The sequence below is a fragment of the Babylonia areolata genome, chromosome 14 (assembly GCF_041734735.1).
Source record: "Babylonia areolata isolate BAREFJ2019XMU chromosome 14, ASM4173473v1, whole genome shotgun sequence".
NCBI classification, from domain to species: Eukaryota; Metazoa; Mollusca; class Gastropoda; order Neogastropoda; family Buccinidae; genus Babylonia; species Babylonia areolata.
The window spans coordinates 21,087,589-21,095,079 of record NC_134889.1 but is presented as its reverse complement, the minus strand read 5'-3'; the positions used below and the strand labels follow the sequence as shown (position 1 = coordinate 21,095,079).

General features: G+C 39.9%; 1 long non-coding RNA gene across 1 annotated transcript in view; it reads left to right on the top strand.

Annotated features, from left to right (window-relative positions):
• Positions 1-384: 384 nt before the first annotated feature.
• The window catches only part of LOC143289532 (uncharacterized), a 12,697-nt gene continuing 5,590 nt past the window's right edge, over positions 385-7,491 (top strand). Inside the window, exon 1 of the long non-coding RNA XR_013056254.1 lies at positions 385-540. This is a non-coding gene — a long non-coding RNA (uncharacterized LOC143289532). The remainder of the gene's footprint in view (positions 541-7,491) is intronic.

Below are 7,491 nucleotides of genomic sequence, written 5' to 3'. Positions count from 1 at the left end.
GTGTGTGTTTGTGTTTTATATGTGCGTGTGCGTGTGTGCATGCATGTGTACGAGTGTGTGTGTGTGTGTATGTGTGTGCGTGTGTGCGTATGCGTGTATGTGTGTGTGTGCGTATGCGTGTATGTGTGTGTGTGTGTGTGTGTGTGTGTGACGAGGTCTTCCGGAGGCAGGGGGGGGGGGCGGGGGGGGGGGGTGGGGGGGGGGGGGCTAGTGGACGAGAGAAAGAGGGGTGTGGGAGGAAAGCATCTGACTGTAAATTCCGGGGTGCCAGCGCATTATTCCATCAGGCACGAGAATTCCCAGAGAGTAAAAAATAACGCCAGCTAAGAAAATGGCTACAATGGCCCCAATAAAACATAGCGATGCTGCCAGTCAGCAGTCAGTCGGACCAAAACCAACTGCACTAACCTTCACGGAGAGAGAGACCGCAGCCACCAGCATCTCAACAGCAGTTTGTAGATTAGACTCACAGGCCTTTTCAAGACAACTTCAACGCCGCTCTTGACCACTGACTGAAAGCACGCGTGCAGACTAAGCAAGGTATATGTCGTTGTTGTTGTTGTTGTTGTTGATGTGTTTGTGTGTGTGTGTGTGTGTGTGTGTGTGTGTGTGTGTGTGTGTGTGTGTGTGGAGGGGTGTTGCAAAGCGCGTTGGGTTACGCTGCTGGTCAGGCATCTGCTTGGCAGATGTGGTGTAGCGTATATAGATTTGTCCGAACGCAGTTGTTGATGTGTGTGTGTGTGTGGAGGGGTGTGTGGAGGGGTGTTACAATTTAACCTCGTGTTGTTTCTTTGCCCCAGGTTTTTTGCTGTTGTTGGTGGTGGTGGTGGTGGTGGTTGCGGTTGTTTTTCAGTCCCTTTTATTTTTTTTATTATCATTTTTACTTGTCGTCGTTGTCACGTTGCTTGGTTGTTTTGTTATTGTTGTTGTTGTTTTTGTTGTGTGTTGCGCGCGCGTGTGTGTGTGTGTGTGTGTGTGTGTGTGTGTGTGTGTGTGTGTGTGTGTGTTTCACAAAAAAAAATATATATACATAATTATATATAAATCCCTTGTTCTCTGCACAAGTAGTGAGTAGGTGTGAATGCCAATGTTTACTGGATGAATCAGATGACAATGCAAGAAAGAAAAAGGAAAGAAGAAAGAAAGAAAGAAAGAAAGACTGGAAAATAGAAGCTGAAAGGGAAAGAAAAAAAACAACACTTACCATGTGGGTGGTGTTGGTACGCATCCGAGCGTGAACACATACTCTTTGAATGTCAGAGTCTGAAATCGTTTTTACCAAACTTCTCGGAAAATTCTAGTGAATGTATTTTTGACAATTTCAAGATGTTATCTGCTATTGCAGAAGGCGGTTTGCCGCATAGTCTAATTGGACATTTGTTATAGTTGTTACAGTTGTTTGATGTTAGCGTTTCCTTCTATATAATGCCTATGTCTCCCCTTTTAATGTATGTTTTATTATTTTTCCAATGCTCTGTATCTTTCCCCACCACACACACACATGCGCACACACGCGCACACACACACATACACACACACCATTCTTCGCCCAATACTGTTCCCATCACCACGCCCCGCCCTCCACCCCCCTCCCCCCTCCCCCCTGCCCCCTCCCCCCCCCCCTTTTTTTTTCCCCCGTCTAATATCACTTAAAATGGAAGACGTTAAACTGTAGACTACTACTATAGGCTGCTGCTGTTTGCAACCAGAGGCAGAAGCCATTGAAATGGAAATGCGCCGTGCACTGAGTATGGCACACGACGTTGATCAGGGTGATATATTGCGTTGATTTAGATGACTGACACCTGACCACGTTGTGCTGAGTGTGTGTCTGTAACAAAAGATCGATGCTCACAGGGGGCGTGGGGGGTGGGGGCTGGGGGGTGGGGGTTGAGGAAGAGTGGACATGAATGTTGTATGTAACTTGTAATACTAGTATTTTTCTTTCATGTAGAGTGGAGCGCCCTGAGCTCTTAGAGAGAAAGGGCGCTACATAAATGTACATTATTATCATTATTATTATCATCATCATCATTATTATTATTATTATCATATTATTATTATTATCATCATCATCATCATTATCATTATTATTGACAGTCGGACCAGATATTCGCCGGCCTCATGGAAAGGTTTTAAAGATTAGCCTTTGTAAACGGGCGGCAGTAGACTGATGGAAATATTGGACGTGTCAGTGTTCACCACTGACATGCTGGTGTTGACATTTCAGTGAGAACTTATGCATGTGTATTTGAATGTCTATAATACACTCACTCGAAACGTATTTGGATGTTCACAGTATATAGTGTAGTCTGGTAGTACACTGTGCTGCATGCGAAACGAATGTATGTGGGCCGCAAAACTTGGTGCACCTCTGTCTCTCTCTCTCTCTCTCTCTCATGTCTAATCATGTCTAATTATGCTCCATCTTTGAGAGATAGATTTCCCACCACGCTAGTCCGCCAGACCAACAAGATTAAGATCCCCATTCCAAGAGTAGATCTGTTTAAATCCGGTCTCATTTATTCAGGAGGCCGTTTATGGAACAATATTTCATCCAATCTTATGTTCAGAAAAGCATTCAAGAATTCAAAAAACATTACCATACACACCTTATGGACAAATATGTCAACAATCCTACTTAACTTGACTTTATCTTATTGAATACGCATATATAGTTTAATTGTATGTCTAACCGCTATCGCACTACTTAATGATATACAACCACAATCAGTGCCCTGTCGGAGGGGGGGGGGAAACTTGGGAGGGGCTGTTTTTTTTTGGGGGGGGTTGTTTTTTTGTTTTTGTTTTTTTGTTTTTTTAGGGGGGATGGTTTGATCTTTTTCCTTCATGACATGATGTTTGTATCATGATTATGTAAATGTACATGTTTATTATGTAGATGTGCATGTTTAAATGTGAATGTGAATGTCATGTCTTTATTTCTTCATCTCTTTGCTAGTTTGTGGATGTTTTGATTCATATTTAATTTCCATTTGCCCTGAGGGATGGATGAAAAACTTCGTTCGTTCGTTCGTTCTCTCTCTCTCTCTCTCTCTCTCTCTCTCTCTCTCTCTCTCTCTCTCTCTCTCTCTCTCTCTCTCTCTCTCGCGTTCGGGAAAACTGTACACTCTTTAAAACAGCTGCAGCAAAGAGGGTCAAAGGGGGTCAAAGGTGAGCCGTGTCAGTGAGGACGCACGTTTGTGAGCTCCTGCGAATTTTGCCAAATTTACTTACTTGAGATTTTTTTTCAGTTGCTGTACTTCGTGCATGAGGTTGGTGTTGTGTCATGCCTGTCTCACCGTTACATTTCAGAGGTGTGTGTGGCAGTTTTCTGCCAGTGTACATCAATTTTATGTTTGACCGTGCAAAGTTTAAGGCAGCCATGTTTCTGCGTGTGTTGACCTTACGAAGCAGAACGGACGGTGTCATGGCAGGTATGCTCCTCTTTCTGTTATATATGGGAAATTTGATCCATCAGTGTGGTGACATTGAACTGAACCCCGGACCTCCAAAACAGGACACATTGAGACAGACACGACTGAATAGTGGTGGACAAAGACGAAATAGTACTGACCAAGTGGCAAGTGAAAAACTGAATGTTGACCCCACTATTAGAGATGTTATGTCAATGTTGCTTGGCTACAATGCAAGGTTTGATGATCTGAAAAATGACATGACAGATTTGAAAGAGTCGTATTCTGACCTAAAACAAGAAGTGCATGACATAGCGAGCAATGTTAAGAGCTTGAGAGAAGAAAATGATGTTTTGAAAGAAGAAAACTGTGCTTTGAAAAAGAAAGTAGAAAATTTGGAGAAAAAGGTTGATGATTTGGAAGGTCGATCAAAGCGCAATAACTTGATCATCCATGGAATACCGAGAGTCAGAGACGAAACGTGGCAAGACTGTGAGAAATCGGTCAGTGAGATGCTGACAGAAAGGTTGGAGATGTCAGACACAGTACAGTTTGACAGAGTACACCGTGTGAGTGCCAATCCTAAGTCTCCCATTGTTGCTTGCTGTACTTTCTACAAAGATAAGGAGAAGATTTTGAAAGATAAAAGTAAGCTAAAAGGAAGTGGTATATTTATTGGTGAAGATTTCTCTGCAAAAGTCAGAGAAATCAGGAGGAAATTGACCCCTCATCTTAAGGCAGCCAGAGACCAGAGAAAGAAAGTCACTATGGTGTACGATCACTTGGTGATCGAGGGGAAAAAGTACTATTTAGACACCGGTGATAAACTGAAAGAAGCCACGTAGGGTTTCGGCCGGCCCATTGAACCATTATGTGTTTTGTCCTCTAACCCTTTTGGAAATATACCGATTTTGATGCAAGACATGTCAAGAGGGTCAAGTTTAAGCCTAGCACCGGGTGTAGATTTTGTGTGTGAAACTGGGTACAGAGCGGTAGCTGGCAGCAGGCCAACCATAACACCTGTGTCAGATGACAGCGAACGTGTTGCCAACAGGGAGGGTGGGGAACATGGTGACCTGGCCAGTGACAGTCCGGTGTGTGTTGCAGCTTTCAAAGAGCACGTGAATCACATGAGGCCAAATGGAACTTCACGGCATGATGAACACTTTCCGGGATTACCCGATGAGGTCTACATGTTTGGAACAAAATTGTGTGTTGATAATGACGTGTGTGTTGTGAGTGAAAAACCACGTGTTCTTGATTGTGAAGATAAATGTTTTGCAGCTCATGTGAAGTTCTCTCCAGTACGTTCAAATTTGTTGTGTTCAAATACGCTTGATAGTTGTTGTGAAGACAATATTAAAAATGACGAATGTATTAGAAGTTGTTTGGACAGTGATGATGAGTTTGTGAGTGCGGATAAACGTAATGAGAATAAACATAATAGTGCATTTTGTACCGCGAGGGAAGACGTGGGAGAGAGAGGAGGAGGGAGCAGTAATGAGAGGATGAATGAGAGTGGTGATGAAAGTTGTGATGATAATGTGCACGGGAATGGGGAGGTGGGTGATGACAGTCTGAACACCACACTTTCCGGAAATTTGGATTTTTTGAGGAATAAATTAACTTTTCTTCACTGGAATGTATGTGGCATCATGTCAAAACTTGATGATGCAGATTTTGTTAAGTTTGTTTCATCTTTTGATTTTGTTTGTCTAGTTGAGACATTTGTTGATAAGTTTGAGTTCAATTTATTTAAAGAACACAGATTGTTTATAAAACCAGCAGTCAAGTTGACGCAGCACGGACGACGATCTGGGGGAATAATTTGCCTTGTGCGGAATGAGTTGGTTCCTTATGTTCGTCAGGTGGATGATGAGAGTGATTTTTGCATGTATTTTGTGCTAGAGAAACATTTTTTCCATTTTCCTAAAGATGTATTATTTGTATGTGTGTATATACCTCCTGAAAATTCGCCATACTACTCTAATTGTGATATTGATAATGGAATAATTATGCTTGAGGATAGTATTGTAGACAAGTTGTGTGTATTTGATGATATTGATATGATACTTTGTGGAGATTTGAACGCAAGGACTTCTAATTATTTACCCAACTTTTTTGATGAAAACAGACTACATAAAAACTATGGAAAGGATGATGAAAACCATATGGTCAGAAATTCTCAGGATGCGGTAGTAAATTCTTATGGAAAGAAATTATTAGATATGACCACTGCTTTGGGATTGTGCATTTTAAATGGCCTATGTAATGGCGACCAACATGGTCGTTACACATACATATCTCATCAAGGTAGCAGTGTGAACGACTATTACCTGGCTTCTGTAACTTTTTTTGAACATGTTTGTGACATTTTGACACTTGACATTCTGGACAGGATAGAATCTGATCATCTCCCTCTGTTGTTGTCCTTTGACTGGCAGGCTACTTGCACGTCTACCAGATATCCTGCTAATGTGAATGAGCAACAGTTCATTGATAGATATAGATGGAGTACATTACATGCACAAACCTTTTTTGACTCAATGAATTCGAGAAAAGTAAAAGAAGAAATAGACAATGCATCAGACTTGATTAAGGTAGACGTTAATTTAGCATTGATTAAGTTTAACCAAATTGTTAAAGATCAGGCAATGTACATGAAGAAAAGGGTCCCTATTACAAAAGAGTTACGACAAGAATGGTTTGACCGGGAATGTAGAATAACTAGACGTAAGGTGCGAAGACTTTTTAGAAAATTTAAACACACTTCAGATAAAGATGATAGAGTAATGTTTTGCACTGCAAGAAGAGAATACAAAAACATGATCTCTAGGAAAAAGAAAGAATACAATGAATCACTTCTAAATGAATTGGTAAATTCAATAACATGCCAGAAGATGTTTTGGGAAACAATAAAAAAAGTCTCATGTAAAAAGTATCAACCACAAAATAAGATATCTGTAGACCAGTGGTATGATCATTTTAGACATGTACTTGAAAAAGAAGCAGATGATTTAGATGAAGATGATGTAATAGATGAAGCAGTAGAAGATGGAGCAAATGAAGTTATAAACAGACCAATATCCAGGGATGAATTATTGTTAGCAATTAGAAAATTGAAGAGTGGAAAATCAGCTGGACCTGATGAATTAATCGGCGAGTTTTTCAAAAATGGTGGTGAATCCATATTAATGTTTTTGTTGAATTTATTTAATCATTTATTTGACAATGGTATTTATCCACAAAACTGGACCGAATCAATTATTTTACCATTGTTTAAGAAAGGTGACGTGAATGACACAAATAATTATAGAGGAATATCATTATGTAATACTAGTAGTAAATTGTATAGTTCGATTATTAATTACAGACTACAAGAATGGGTGAGTTTAAACAACATAACAGGTGAACATCAAGCTGGTTTTAAGAAAGATTATTGTACTATTGATCATATATTTACATTGTTAGCTGCTGTTCAGAGACAATTTGCCAATAATCAAAAGTTATATGTTGCATTTGTGGATTTTGAAAAAGCATTTGATTCAATATCTAGGAAATTGTTGTGGCCAGTTTTGTTAAAAAATGGAATTAGAGGTAAACTGTATCGATGTATTAAAAGCATGTACAGAGAAGTGAAAGCTAGGATAAGAAGTGGAGCGAAATTATCAGATTTTGTTAATTGCACCAGAGGAGTAAAGCAAGGCGATGTTTGTAGTCCTGTTTTATTTTCATTGTTTGTCAATGAGATTGCCCTCGAAATCATTGAAAACGGGCGACATGGGGTGACTTTTGATTTGATAGAGTTGTTTATGTTGCTTTTTGCCGATGATATGATTTTGTTATCAATATCAGTTATTGGTTTGCAAAGACAGTTGAATAGTTTGTATGAAGCCGCAATGAAACTAGAATTAAGAGTAAATATGAACAAAACAAATATAATTGTGTTTCGAAAGGGTGGGTATCTTAGTAGACATGAACAATGGTCTTATGGAAATGAAACAGTAAAAGTGGTAAATGTATACAAGTATCTTGGAATATTTTTTTCAACTAGACTTAGTTTTTCTTTTGCGTG